At 36.6% G+C, this 15,527-nt stretch overlaps 7 non-coding genes across 7 annotated transcripts; all 7 read left to right on the top strand.

Moving 5' to 3' along the window:
- The first annotated feature begins 1,571 nt into the window (after positions 1–1,571).
- Positions 1,572–1,643, top strand: TRNAA-UGC (transfer RNA alanine (anticodon UGC)). The gene has a single exon. It is a non-coding gene; the product is annotated as a tRNA-Ala (tRNA).
- Positions 1,644–4,316: 2,673 nt separating this feature from the next.
- On the top strand, positions 4,317–4,388 carry TRNAA-UGC (transfer RNA alanine (anticodon UGC)). The gene has a single exon. It is a non-coding gene; the product is annotated as a tRNA-Ala (tRNA).
- Positions 4,389–6,150: 1,762 nt separating this feature from the next.
- On the top strand, positions 6,151–6,222 carry TRNAA-UGC (transfer RNA alanine (anticodon UGC)). Its single transcript has one exon. It is a non-coding gene; the product is annotated as a tRNA-Ala (tRNA).
- Positions 6,223–9,802: 3,580 nt separating this feature from the next.
- TRNAA-UGC (transfer RNA alanine (anticodon UGC)) lies at positions 9,803–9,874 on the top strand. Its single transcript has one exon. It is a non-coding gene; the product is annotated as a tRNA-Ala (tRNA).
- An 851-nt stretch (positions 9,875–10,725) lies between these two features.
- Positions 10,726–10,797, top strand: TRNAA-UGC (transfer RNA alanine (anticodon UGC)). The gene has a single exon. It is a non-coding gene; the product is annotated as a tRNA-Ala (tRNA).
- Positions 10,798–11,648: 851 nt separating this feature from the next.
- Positions 11,649–11,720, top strand: TRNAA-UGC (transfer RNA alanine (anticodon UGC)). Its single transcript has one exon. It is a non-coding gene; the product is annotated as a tRNA-Ala (tRNA).
- Positions 11,721–15,299: 3,579 nt separating this feature from the next.
- Positions 15,300–15,371, top strand: TRNAA-UGC (transfer RNA alanine (anticodon UGC)). Its single transcript has one exon. It is a non-coding gene; the product is annotated as a tRNA-Ala (tRNA).
- The last annotated feature ends 156 nt before the right edge of the window (positions 15,372–15,527 follow it).

The raw sequence follows: 15,527 nt of genomic DNA, 5'->3' as shown, positions 1-15,527 counted from the left end.
TAGCCATTCTCCTACACTGAGGGAAAACATATGGTAAGTAGGAAATAGATTTTTTATTTTCAGTGGGAACTGAAGGCGACTACCTGAGCAAAGTTTAATAAAAGAGCGAGACAAATAATATAGTAAAACTAATTGATTAAGATTGAGAGACAAGTTTAAACACTTTGTGAACAAAAAGAGGATGGACAAGCGCTTGGAGGGCAAGCACTTAATGAAATTTCAAAACATGGAATGATGACAACATATCAACTCTAGATAGATTGTCTGGTGAAGCATTAGTTAGCAATGCCCAAGAGGCAGTCATAGCATGCATCCTTTGTGCCCTTCTACTAAATTCTGACACTGATGACCAACAGAATGTAAGAAAGCCCTCTAGTTAGCAAAACTTGATCAATATCTACACCATTCATTAGTAAAAGTAGGGGATTCTGATGATAAACCAGTCTCTGATGGAGAACTTTAAGAGCATTCCAATGTTCGGAATGGGCATCTCCTTGCATTCTCATCAGCCATGAAAACCATAAAGTCCTTGAAGTCAAGCATGGTATAATGGTTATACTTCCATCCTCTAAGATGTCCCTAATAACACTGAAAAGTAGTAAATCTCTAGTGAAATGTAAAGCTGCAATCACTTTTTCATAAGAAAATAGCAGCTCTAAGGGGATGTAGCTCAGTGCTTTGCATGTAGGAGGCCCCGGGTTCAATCCCAGGCATCTCCATGTTTTGCAAAATACAGCTTTTTACCATATGTAAACTCTCTAGAAGAGACACAGATAACAAGCAAACCAATAAAAGTAATCTACAGCAATAGTCAAAGTTGAATACAAATCATAAAAAATCAATCAAATATGATTATTTTCAACATCTTCTTCATAGCATTTTTCAAAGTAAAGTTCCCATTGAATGCCTATTGCCATTCTCCTACACTGAGGGAAAACATATGGAAAGTAGGAAATAGTTTTTTTTATTTTCAGTGGGAACTGAAGGCGACTACCTGAGCAAAGTTTAATAAAAGAGTGAGACAAATGATATAGTAAAACTAATTGATTAAGATTGAGAGACAAGTTCAAACACTTTGTGAACAGAAAGAGGATGGACAAGGGCTTGGAGGGCAAGCACTTAATGAAATTTCAAAGCATGGAATGATGACAACATATCAACTCTAGATAGATTGTCTGGTGAAGCATTAGTTAGCAATGCCCAAGAGGCAGTTATAGCATGCATCCTTTGTGCCCTTCTACTAAATTCTGACACTGATGACCAAACAGAATGTAAGAATGCCCTCTAGTTAGCAAAACTTGATCAATATCTACACCATTCATTAGTAAAAGTAGGGGATTCTGATGATAAACCAGTCTCTGATGGAGAACTTTAAGAGCATTCCAATGTTTGGAATGGGCATCTCCTTGCATTCTCATCAGCCATGAAAACCATAAAGTCCTTGAAGTCAAGCATGGTATAATGGTTATACTTCCATCCTCTAAGATGTCTCTAATAACACTGAAAAGTAGTAAATTTCTGGTGAAAAGTAAAGCTGCAATCACTTTTGTATAAAAATATTGCAGCTCATAGGGGATGTAGCTCAGTGGTAGAGCGCATGCTTTGCATGTATGAGGCCCCGGGTTCAATCTCCAGCATCTCCATGTTTTGCAAAATGCAGCTTTTTACCATATGTAAACTCTCTAGAAGAGCCACAGATAACAAGCAATCCAATAAAAGTACTCTACAGCAACAGTCAAAGTTGAATACAAATCATAAAAAATCAATCAAATATGATTATATTCAACATCGTCTTCATACCATTTTTCAAAGTAAAGTTCCCATTGAATGCCTATAGCCATTCTCCTACACTGAGGGAAAACATATGGTAAGTAGGAAATAGATTTTTTATTTTCAGTGGGAACTGAAGGCGACTACCTGAGCAAAGTTTAATAAAAGAGCGAGACAAATAATATAGTAAAACTAATTGATTAAGATTGAGAGACAAGTTTAAACACTTTGTGAACAAAAAGAGGATGGACAAGGGCTTGGAGGGCAAGCACTTAATGAAATTTCAAAGCATGGAATGATGACAACATATCAACTCTAGATAGATTGTCTGGTGAAGCATTAGTTAGCAATGCCCAAGAGGCAGTCATAGCATGCATCCTTTGTGCCCTTCTACTAAATTCTGACACTGATGACCAAACAGAATGTAAGAAAGCCCTCTAGTTAGCAAAACTTGATCAATATCCACACCATTCATTAGTAAAAGTAGGGGATTCTGATGATAAACCATTCTCTGATGGAGAACTTTAAGAGCATTCCAATGTTCGGAATGGGCATCTACTTGCATTCTCATCAGCAATGAAAACCATAAAGTCCTTGAAGTCAAGCATGGTATAAAGGTTATACTTCCATCCTCTAAGATGTCCCTAATAACATTGAAAAGTAGTAAATCTCTAGTGAAATGTAAAGCTGCAATCACTTTTGCATAAGAAAATAGCAGCTCTAAGGGGATGTAGCTCAGTGCTTTGCATGTAGGAGGCCCCGGGTTCAATCCCAGGCATCTCCATGTTTTGCAAAATACAGCTTTTTACCATATGTAAACTCTCTAGAAGAGACACAGATAACAAGCAAACCAATAAAAGTAATCTACAGCAATAGTCAAAGTTGAATACAAATCATAAAAAATCAATCAAATATGATTATTTTCAACATCTTCTTCATAGCATTTTTCAAAGTAAAGTTCCCATTGAATGCCTATAGCCATTCTCCTACACTGAGGGAAAACATATGGTAAGTAGGAAATAGATTTTTTATTTTCAGTGGGAACTGAAGGCGACTACCTGAGCAAAGTTTAATAAAAGAGCGAGACAAATAATATAGTAAAACTAATTGATTAAGATTGAGAGACAAGTTTAAACACTTTGTGAACAAAAAGAGGATGGACAAGGGCTTGGAGGGCAAGCACTTAATGAAATTTCAAAACATGGAATGATGACAACATATCAACTCTAGATAGATTGTCTGGTGAAGCATTAGTTAGCAATGCCCAAGAGGCAGTCATAGCATGCATCCTTTGTGCCCTTCTACTAAATTCTGACACTGATGACCAACAGAATGTAAGAAAGCCCTCTAGTTAGCAAAACTTGATCAATATCTACACCATTCATTAGTAAAAGTAGGGGATTCTGATGATAAACCAGTCTCTGATGGAGAACTTTAAGAGCATTCCAATGTTCGGAATGGGCATCTCCTTGCATTCTCATCAGCCATGAAAACCATAAAGTCCTTGAAGTCAAGCATGGTATAATGGTTATACTTCCATCCTCTAAGATGTCCCTAATAACACTGAAAAGTAGTAAATCTCTAGTGAAATGTAAAGCTGCAATCACTTTTGCATAAGAAAATAGCAGCTCTAAGGGGATGTAGCTCAGTGCTTTGCATGTAGGAGGCCCCGGGTTCAATCCCAGGCATCTCCATGTTTTGCAAAATACAGCTTTTTACCATATGTAAACTCTCTAGAAGAGACACAGATAACAAGCAAACCAATAAAAGTAATCTACAGCAATAGTCAAAGTTGAATACAAATCATAAAAAATCAATCAAATATGATTATTTTCAACATCTTCTTCATAGCATTTTTCAAAGTAAAGTTCCCATTGAATGCCTATTGCCATTCTCCTACACTGAGGGAAAACATATGGAAAGTAGGAAATAGTTTTTTTTATTTTCAGTGGGAACTGAAGGCGACTACCTGAGCAAAGTTTAATAAAAGAGTGAGACAAATGATATAGTAAAACTAATTGATTAAGATTGAGAGACAAGTTCAAACACTTTGTGAACAGAAAGAGGATGGACAAGGGCTTGGAGGGCAAGCACTTAATGAAATTTCAAAGCATGGAATGATGACAACATATCAACTCTAGATAGATTGTCTGGTGAAGCATTAGTTAGCAATGCCCAAGAGGCAGTTATAGCATGCATCCTTTGTGCCCTTCTACTAAATTCTGACACTGATGACCAAACAGAATGTAAGAATGCCCTCTAGTTAGCAAAACTTGATCAATATCTACACCATTCATTAGTAAAAGTAGGGGATTCTGATGATAAACCAGTCTCTGATGGAGAACTTTAAGAGCATTCCAATGTTTGGAATGGGCATCTCCTTGCATTCTCATCAGCCATGAAAACCATAAAGTCCTTGAAGTCAAGCATGGTATAATGGTTATACTTCCATCCTCTAAGATGTCTCTAATAACACTGAAAAGTAGTAAATTTCTAGTGAAAAGTAAAGCTGCAATCACTTTTGTATAAAAATATAGCTGCTCATAGGGGATGTAGCTCAGTGGTAGAGCGCATGCTTTGCATGTATGAGGCCCCGGGTTCAATCTCTGGCATCTCCATGTTTTGCAAAATGCAGCTTTTTACCATATGTAAACTCTCTAGAAGAGCCACAGATAACAAGCAATCCAATAAAACTACTCTACAGCAACAGTCAAAGTTGAATACAAATCATAAAAAATCAATCAAATATGATTATATTCAACATCGTCTTCATACCATTTTTCAAAGTAAAGTTCCCATTGAAAGCCTATAGCCATTCTCCTACACTGAGGGAAAACATATGGTAAGTAGGAAATAGATTTTTTATTTTCAGTGGGAACTGAAGGCGACTACCTGAGCAAAGTTTAATAAAAGAGCGAGACACATAATATAGTAAAACTAATTGATTAAGATTGAGAGACAAGTTTAAACACTTTGTGAACAAAAAGAGGATGGACAAGCGCTTGGAGGGCAAGCACTTAATGAAATTTCAAAACATGGAATGATGACAACATATCAACTCTAGATAGATTGTCTGGTGAAGCATTAGTTAGCAATGCCCAAGAGGCAGTCATAGCATGCATCCTTTGTGCCCTTCTACTAAATTCTGACACTGATGACCAACAGAATGTAAGAAAGCCCTCTAGTTAGCAAAACTTGATCAATATCTACACCATTCATGAGTAAAAGTAGGGGATTCTGATGATAAACCAGTCTCTGATGGAGAACTTTAAGAGCATTCCAATGTTCGGAATGGGCATCTCCTTGCATTCTCATCAGCCATGAAAACCATAAAGTCCTTGAAGTCAAGCATGGTATAATGGTTATACTTCCATCCTCTAAGATGTCCCTAATAACACTGAAAAGTAGTAAATCTCTAGTGAAATGTAAAGCTGCAATCACTTTTTCATAAGAAAATAGCAGCTCTAAGGGGATGTAGCTCAGTGCTTTGCATGTAGGAGGCCCCGGGTTCAATCCCAGGCATCTCCATGTTTTGCAAAATACAGCTTTTTACCATATGTAAACTCTCTAGAAGAGACACAGATAACAAGCAAACCAATAAAAGTAATCTACAGCAATAGTCAAAGTTGAATACAAATCATAAAAAATCAATCAAATATGATTATTTTCAACATCTTCTTCATAGCATTTTTCAAAGTAAAGTTCCCATTGAATGCCTATTGCCATTCTCCTACACTGAGGGAAAACATATGGAAAGTAGGAAATAGTTTTTTTTATTTTCAGTGGGAACTGAAGGCGACTACCTGAGCAAAGTTTAATAAAAGAGTGAGACAAATGATATAGTAAAACTAATTGATTAAGATTGAGAGACAAGTTCAAACACTTTGTGAACAGAAAGAGGATGGACAAGGGCTTGGAGGGCAAGCACTTAATGAAATTTCAAAGCATGGAATGATGACAACATATCAACTCTAGATAGATTGTCTGGTGAAGCATTAGTTAGCAATGCCCAAGAGGCAGTTATAGCATGCATCCTTTGTGCCCTTCTACTAAATTCTGACACTGATGACCAAACAGAATGTAAGACAGCCCTCTAGTTAGCAAAACTTGATCAATATCTACACCATTCATTAGTAAAAGTAGGGGATTCTGATGATAAACCAGTCTCTGATGGAGAACTTTAAGAGCATTCCAATGTTTGGAATGGGCATCTCCTTGCATTCTCATCAGCCATGAAAACCATAAAGTCCTTGAAGTCAAGCATGGTATAATGGTTATACTTCCATCCTCTAAGATGTCTCTAATAACACTGAAAAGTAGTAAATTTCTGGTGAAAAGTAAAGCTGCAATCACTTTTGTATAAAAATATTGCAGCTCATAGGGGATGTAGCTCAGTGGTAGAGCGCATGCTTTGCATGTATGAGGCCCCGGGTTCAATCTCCAGCATCTCCATGTTTTGCAAAATGCAGCTTTTTACCATATGTAAACTCTCTAGAAGAGCCACAGATAACAAGCAATCCAATAAAAGTACTCTACAGCAACAGTCAAAGTTGAATACAAATCATAAAAAATCAATCAAATATGATTATATTCAACATCGTCTTCATACCATTTTTCAAAGTAAAGTTCCCATTGAATGCCTATAGCCATTCTCCTACACTGAGGGAAAACATATGGTAAGTAGGAAATAGATTTTTTATTTTCAGTGGGAACTGAAGGCGACTACCTGAGCAAAGTTTAATAAAAGAGCGAGACAAATAATATAGTAAAACTAATTGATTAAGATTGAGAGACAAGTTTAAACACTTTGTGAACAAAAAGAGGATGGACAAGGGCTTGGAGGGCAAGCACTTAATGAAATTTCAAAGCATGGAATGATGACAACATATCAACTCTAGATAGATTGTCTGGTGAAGCATTAGTTAGCAATGCCCAAGAGGCAGTCATAGCATGCATCCTTTGTGCCCTTCTACTAAATTCTGACACTGATGACCAAACAGAATGTAAGAAAGCCCTCTAGTTAGCAAAACTTGATCAATATCCACACCATTCATTAGTAAAAGTAGGGGATTCTGATGATAAACCATTCTCTGATGGAGAACTTTAAGAGCATTCCAATGTTCGGAATGGGCATCTACTTGCATTCTCATCAGCAATGAAAACCATAAAGTCCTTGAAGTCAAGCATGGTATAAAGGTTATACTTCCATCCTCTAAGATGTCCCTAATAACATTGAAAAGTAGTAAATCTCTAGTGAAATGTAAAGCTGCAATCACTTTTGCATAAGAAAATAGCAGCTCTAAGGGGATGTAGCTCAGTGCTTTGCATGTAGGAGGCCCCGGGTTCAATCCCAGGCATCTCCATGTTTTGCAAAATACAGCTTTTTACCATATGTAAACTCTCTAGAAGAGACACAGATAACAAGCAAACCAATAAAAGTAATCTACAGCAATAGTCAAAGTTGAATACAAATCATAAAAAATCAATCAAATATGATTATTTTCAACATCTTCTTCATAGCATTTTTCAAAGTAAAGTTCCCATTGAATGCCTATTGCCATTCTCCTACACTGAGGGAAAACATATTTAAAGTAGGGAATAGTTTTTTTTATTTTCAGTGGGAACTGAAGGCGACTACCTGAGCAAAGTTTAATAAAAGAGTGAGACAAATAATATAGTAAAACTAATTGATTAAGATTGAGAGACAAGTTCAAACACTTTGTGAACAGAAAGAGGATGGACAAGGGCTTGGAGGGCAAGCACTTAATGAAATTTCAAAGCATGGAATGATGACAACATATCAACTCTAGATAGATTGTCTGGTGAAGCATTAGTTAGCAATTCCCAAGAGGCAGTCATAGCATGCATCCTTTGTGCCCTTCTGCTAAATTCTGACACTGATGACCAAATAGAATGTAAGAATGCCCTCTAGTTAGCAAAACTTGATCAATATCTACACCATTCATTAGTAAAAGTAGGGGATTCTGATGATAAACCAGTCTCTGATGGAGAACTTTAAGAGCATTCCAATGTTTGGAATGGGCATCTCCTTGCATTCTCATCAGCCATGAAAACCATAAAGTCCTTGAAGTCAAGCATGGTATAATGGTTAAACTTCCATCCTCTAAGATGTCTCTAATAACACTGAAAAGTAGAAAATTTATAGTGAAAAATAAAGCTGTAATCACTTTTGTATAAAACTATAGCAGCTCATAGGGGATATAGCTCAGTGGTAGAGCGCATGCTTTGCATGTATGAGGCATCTCCATGTTTTGCAAAATGCAGCTTTTTACCATATGTAAACTCTCTAGAAGAGCCACAGATAACAAGCAATCCAATAAAAGTACTCTACAGCAACAGTCAAAGTTGAATACAAATCATAAAAAATCAATTAAATATGATTATATTCAACATCGTCTTCATACCATTTTTCAAAGTAAAGTTCCCATTGAATGCCTATAGCCATTCTCCTACACTGAGGGAAAACATATGGTAAGTAGGAAATAGATTATTTATTTTCAGTGGGAACTGAAGGCGACTACCTGAGCAAAGTTTAATAAAAGAGCGAGACAAATAATATAGTAAAACTAATTGATTAAGATTGAGAGACAAGTTTAAACACTTTGTGAACAAAAAGAGGATGGACAAGGGCTTGGAGGGCAAGCACTTAATTAAATTTTAAAGCTTGGATTGATGACAACATATCAACTGTAGCTAGAATGTCTGGTGAAGCATTAGCTAGCTAGCCCAAGAGGCAGTAATAGCATGCATCCTTTGTGCTCTTCTACTAAGTTCTGACACTGATGACCAAACAGAATGTAAGAAAGCCCTCTAGTTAGCAAAACTTGATCAATATCCACACCATTCATTAGTAAAAGTAGGGGATTCTGATGATAAACCATTCTCTGATGGAGAACTTTAAGAGCATTCCAATGTTCGGAATGGGCATCTACTTGCATTCTCATCAGCAATGAAAACCATAAAGTCCTTGAAGTCAAGCATGGTATAAAGGTTATACTTCCATCCTCTAAGATGTCCCTAATAACACTGAAAAGTAGTAAATCTCTAGTGAAATGTAAAGCTGCAATTACTTGTGCATAAAAATATAGCATCTCATAGGGGATGTAGCTCGGTGGTAGAGTGCATATATGAGGACAAGGGTTCAATCCCCGGCATCTCCATGTTTTGCAAAATACAGCTTTTTGCCATAGGTAAACTGTCTAGAAGAGCCAAAGATAACAAGCAAACCAATAAAAGTACTCTATAGCAATAGTCAAAGTTGAATACAAATCATAAAAAATCAATCTAATATGATTATATTCATCATCGTCTTCATTCCATTTTTCAAAGTAAAGTTCCCTTTGAATGCTTATTACCATTCTCCTACACTGAGGGAAAACATATGGTAAGTAGGAAATAGATTTTTAATTTACAGTGGGAACTGAAGGCGACTACCCGAGCAAAGTTTAATAAAAGAGCGCGACAAATAATATAGCAAATCTAATTGATTAAGATTGAGAGACAAGTTCAAACACTTTTGTGAACAAAAAGAGGATGGACATGGGCTTGGAGGGCAAGCACTTAATGAAATTTCAAAGCATGGATTGATGACAACATATCAACTGTAGCTAGATTGTCTGGTGAAGCATTAGCTAGCTAGCCCAAGAGGCAGTAATAGCATGCATCCATTGTGCCCTTCTACTAAGTTCTGACACTGATGACCAAACAGAATGTAAGAATGCCCTCTAGTTAGCAAAACTTGATCAATATCTACACCATTCATTAGTAAAAGTAGGGGATTCTGATGATAAACCAGTCTCTGATGGAGAACTTTAAGAGCATTCCAATGTTTGGAATGGGCATCTCCTTGCATTCTCATCAGCCATGAAAACCATAAAGTCCTTGAAGTCAAGCATGGTATAATGGTTATACTTCCATCCTCTAAGATGTCTCTAATAACACTGAAAAGTAGTAAATTTCTAGTGAAAAGTAAAGCTGCAATCACTTCTATATAAAAATATAGCAGCTCATAGGGGATGTAGCTCAGTGGTAGAGCGCATGCTTTGCATGTATGAGGCCCCGGGCTCAATCTCTGGCATCTCCATGTTTTGCAAAATGCAGCTTTTTACCATATGTAAACTCTCTAGAAGAGCCACAGATAACAAGCAATCCAATAAAAGTACTCTACAGCAACAGTCAAAGTTGAATACAAATCATAAAAAATCAATCAAATATGATTATATTCAACATCGTCTTCATACCATTTTTCAAAGTAAAGTTCCCATTGATTGCCTATAGCCATTCTCCTACACTGAGGGAAAACATATGGTAAGTAGGAAATAGATTATTTATTTTCAGTGGGAACTGAAGGCTACTACCTGAGCAAAGTTTAATAAAAGAGCGAGACAAATAATATAGTAAAACTAATTGATTAAGATTGAGAGACAAGTTCAAACACTTTGTGAACAAAAAGAGGATGGACATGGGCTTGGAGGGCAAGCACTTAATGAAATTCCAAAGCATGGAATGATAACAACATATCAACTCTAGATAGATTGTCTGGTGAAGCATTAGTTAGCAATGCCCAAGAGGCAGTCATAGCATGCATCCTTTGTGCCATTCTACTAAGTTCTGACACTGATGACCAAACAGAATGTAAGAAAGCCCTCTAGTTAGCAAAACTTGATCAATATCCACACCATTCATTAGAAAAAGTAGGGTATTCTGATGACAAACCAGTCTCTGATGGAGAACTTTATAGGCATTCCAATGTTTGGAATGGGCATCTCCTTGCATTCTCATCAGCCATGAAAACCATAAAGTCCTTGAAGTCAAGCATGGTATAATGGTTATACTTCCATCCTCTAAGATGTCCCTAATAACACTGAAAAGTAGTAAATCTCTAGTGAAATGTAAAGCTGCAATCACTTTTGTATAAAAATATAGCAGCTCATAGGGGATGTAGCTCAGTGGTAGAGCGCATGCTTTGCATGTATGAGGCCCCGGGTTCAATCCCAGGCATCTCCATGTTTTGCAAAATACAGCTTTTTACCATATGTAAACTCTCTAGAAGAGCCACAGATAACAAGCAATCCAATAAAAGTACTCTACAGCAACAGTCAAAGTTGAATACAAATCATAAAAAATCAATCAAATATGATTATATTCAACATCGTCTTCATACCATTTTTCAAAGTAAAGTTCCCATTGAATGCCTATAGCCATTCTCCTACACTGAGGGAAAACATATGGTAAGTAGGAAATAGATTATTTATTTTCAGTGGGAACTGAAGGCGACTACCTGAGCAAAGTTTAATAAAAGAGCGAGACAAATAATATAGTAAAACTAATTGATTAAGATTGAGAGACAAGTTCAAACACTTTGTGAACAAAAAGAGGATGGACAAGGGCTTGGAGGGCAAGCACTTAATTAAATTTTAAAGCATGGATTGATGACAACATATCAACTGTAGATATATTGTCTGGTGAAGCATTAGTTAGCAATGCCCAAGAGGCAGTCATAGCATGCATCCTTTGTGCCCTTCTACTAAGTTCTGACACTGATGACCAAACAGAATGTAAGAAAGCCCTCTAGTTAGCAAAACTTGATCAATATCCACACCATTCATTAGAAAAAGTAGGGTATTCTGATGACAAACCAGTCTCTGATGGAGAACTTTAAGAGCATTCCAATGTTTGGAATGGGCATCTCCTTGCATTCTCATCAGCCATGAAAACCATAAAGTCCTTGAAGTAAAGCATGGTATAATGGTTATACTTACATCCTCTAAGATGTCCCTAATAACACTGAAAAGTAGTAAATCTCTAGTGAAATGTAAAGCTGCAATCACTTTTGTATAATAGTATAGCAGCTCATAGGGGATGTAGCTCAGTGGTAGAGCGCATGCTTTGCATGTATGAGGCCCCGGGTTCAATCCCCGGCATCTCCATGTTTTGCAAAATGCAGCTTTTTACCATATGTAAACTCTCTAGAAGAGCTACAGATAACAAGCAATCCAATAAAAGTACTCTACAGCAACAGTCAAAGTTGAATACAAATCATAAAAAATCAATCAAACATGATTATATTCAACATCTTCTTCATAACATTTTTCAAAGTAAAGTTCCCATTGAATGCCTATAGCCATTCTCCTACACTGAGGGAAAACATATGGTAAGTAGGAAATAGATTTTTTATTTTCAGTGGGAACTGAAGGCGACTACCTGAGCAAAGTTTAATAAAAGAGCGAGACAAATAATATAGTAAAACTAATTGATTAAGATTGAGAGACAAGTTTAAACACTTTGTGAACAAAAAGAGGATGGACAAGGGCTTGGAGGGCAAGCACTTAATGAAATTTCAAAGCATGGAATGATGACAACATATCAACTCTAGATAGATTGTCTGGTGAAGCATTAGTTAGCAATGCCCAAGAGGCAGTCATAGCATGCATCCTTTGTGCCCTTCTACTTAATTCTGACACTGATGACCAAACAGAATGTAAGAAAGCCCTCTAGTTAGCAAAACTTGATCAATATCCACACCATTCATTAGTAAAAGTAGGGGATTCTGATGATAAACCATTCTCTGATGGAGAACTTTAAGAGCATTCCAATGTTCGGAATGGGCATCTACTTGCATTCTCATCAGCAATGAAAACCATAAAGTCCTTGAAGTCAAGCATGGTATAAAGGTTATACTTCCATCCTCTAAGATGTCCCTAATAACACTGAAAAGTAGTAAATCTCTAGTGAAATGTAAAGCTGCAATCACTTTTGCATAAGAAAATAGCAGCTCTAAGGGGATGTAGCTCAGTGCTTTGCATGTAGGAGGCCCCGGGTTCAATCCCAGGCATCTCCATGTTTTGCAAAATACAGCTTTTTACCATATGTAAACTCTCTAGAAGAGACACAGATAACAAGCAAACCAATAAAAGTAATCTACAGCAATAGTCAAAGTTGAATACAAATCATAAAAAATCAATCAAATATGATTATTTTCAACATCTTCTTCATAGCATTTTTCAAAGTAAAGTTCCCATTGAATGCCTATTGCCATTCTCCTACACTGAGGGAAAACATATGGAAAGTAGGGAATAGTTTTTTTTATTTTCAGTGGGAACTGAAGGCGACTACCTGAGCAAAGTTTAATAAAAGAGTGAGACAAATAATATAGTAAAACTAATTGATTAAGATTGAGAGACAAGTTCAAACACTTTGTAAACAGAAAGAGGATGGACAAGGGCTTGGAGGGCAAGCACTTAATTAAATTTCAAAGCATGGAATGATGACAACATATCAACTCTAGATAGATTGTCTGGTGAAGCATTAGTTAGCAATGCCCAAGAGGCAGTCATAGCATGCATCCTTTGTGCCCTTCTGCTAAATTCTGACACTGATGACCAAATAGAATGTAAGAATGCCCTCTAGTTAGCAAAACTTGATCAATATCTACACCATTCATTAGTAAAAGTAGGGGATTCTGATGATAAACCAGTCTCTGATGGAGAACTTTAAGAGCATTCCAATGTTTGGAATGGGCATCTCCTTGCATTCTCATCAGCCATGAAAACCATAAAGTCCTTGAAGTCAAGCATGGTATAATGGTTAAACTTCCATCCTCTAAGATGTCTCTAATAACACTGAAAAGTAGAAAATTTATGTGAAAAATAAAGCTGTAATCACTTTTGTATAAAACTATAGCAGCTCATAGGGGATATAGCTCAGTGGTAGAGCGCATGCTTTGCATGTATGAGGCATCTCCATGTTTTGCAAAATGCAGCTTTTTACCATATGTAAACTCTCTAGAAGAGCCACAGATAACAAGCAATCCAATAAAAGTACTCTACAGCAACAGTCAAAGTTGAATACAAATCATAAAAAATCAATTAAATATGAATATATTCAACATCGTCTTCATACCATTTTTCAAAGTAAAGTTCCCATTGAATGCCTATAGCCATTCTCCTACACTGAGGGAAAACATATGGTAAGTAGGAAATAGATTATTTATTTTCAGTGGGAACTGAAGGCGACTACCTGAGCAAAGTTTAATAAAAGAGCGAGACAAATAATATAGTAAAACTAATTGATTAAGATTGAGAGACAAGTTTAAACACTTTGTGAACAAAAAGAGGATGGACAAGGGCTTGGAGGGCAAGCACTTAATTAAATTTTAAAGCATGGATTGATGACAACATATCAACTGTAGCTAGATTGTCTGGTGAAGCATTAGCTAGCTAGCCCAAGAGGCAGTAATAGCATGCATCCTTTGTGCTCTTCTACTAAGTTCTGACACTGATGACCAAACAGAATGTAAGAAAGCCCTCTAGTTAGCAAAACTTGATCAATATCCACACCATTCATTAGTAAAAGTAGGGGATTCTGATGATAAACCATTCTCTGATGGAGAACTTTAAGAGCATTCCAATGTTCGGAATGGGCATCTACTTGCATTCTCATCAGCAATGAAAACCATAAAGTCCTTGAAGTCAAGCATGGTATAAAGGTTATACTTGCATCCTCTAAGATGTCCCTAATAACACTGAAAAGTAGTAAATCTCTAGTGAAATGTAAAGCTGCAATCACTTGTGCATAAAAATATAGCATCTCATAGGGGATGTAGCTCGGTGGTAGAGTGCATATATGAGGACAAGGGTTCAATCCCCGGCATCTCCATGTTTTGCAAAATACAGCTTTTTGCCATAGGTAAACTGTCTAGAAGAGCCAAAGATAACAAGCAAACCAATAAAAGTACTCTATAGCAATAGTCAAAGTTGAATACAAATCATAAAAAATCTATCTAATATGATTATATTCAACATCGTCTTCATACCATTTTTCAAAGTAAAGTTCCCATTGATTGCCTATAGCCATTCTCCTACACTGAGGGAAAACATATGGTAAGTAGGAAATAGATTATTTATTTTCAGTGGGAACTGAAGGCTACTACCTGAGCAAAGTTTAATAAAAGAGCGAGACAAATAATATAGTAAAACTAATTGATTAAGATTGAGAGACAAGTTCAAACACTTTGTGAACAAAAAGAGGATGGACATGGGCTTGGAGGGCAAGCACTTAATGAAATTCCAAAGCATGGAATGATAACAACATATCAACTCTAGATAGATTGTCTGGTGAAGCATTATTTAGCAATGCCCAAGAGGCAGTCATAGCATGCATCCTTTGTGCCATTCTACTAAGTTCTGACACTGATGACCAAACAGAATGTAAGAAAGCCCTCTAGTTAGCAAAACTTGATCAATATCCACACCATTCATTAGAAAAAGTAGGGTATTCTGATGACAAACCAGTCTCTGATGGAGAACTTTAAGAGCATTCCAATGTTTGGAATGGGCATCTCCTTGCATTCTCATCAGCCATGAAAACCATAAAGTCCTTGAAGTCAAGCATGGTATAATGGTTATACTTCCATCCTCTAAGATGTCCCTAATAACACTGAAAAGTAGTAAATCTCTAGTGAAATGTAAAGCTGCAATCACTTTTGTATAAAAATATAGCAGCTCATAGGGGATGTAGCTCAGTGGTAGAGCGCATGCTTTGCATGTATGAGGCCCCGGGTTCAATCCCAGGCATCTCCATGTTTTGCAAAATACAGCTTTTTACCATATGTAAACTCTCTAGAAGAGCCACAGATAACAAGCAATCCAATAAAAGTACTCTACAGCAACAGTCAAAGTTGAATACAAATCATAAAAAATCAATCAAATATGATTATATTCAACATCGTCTTCATA

Source organism: Taudactylus pleione, unplaced genomic scaffold (genome assembly GCF_031769625.1).
Source record: "Taudactylus pleione unplaced genomic scaffold, aTauple2 ptg000070l, whole genome shotgun sequence".
Taxonomy (NCBI): Eukaryota; Metazoa; Chordata; class Amphibia; order Anura; family Myobatrachidae; genus Taudactylus; species Taudactylus pleione.
The sequence above is the reverse complement of the archived record's forward strand: the minus strand, read 5'-3'. Positions and strand labels throughout refer to the sequence as shown.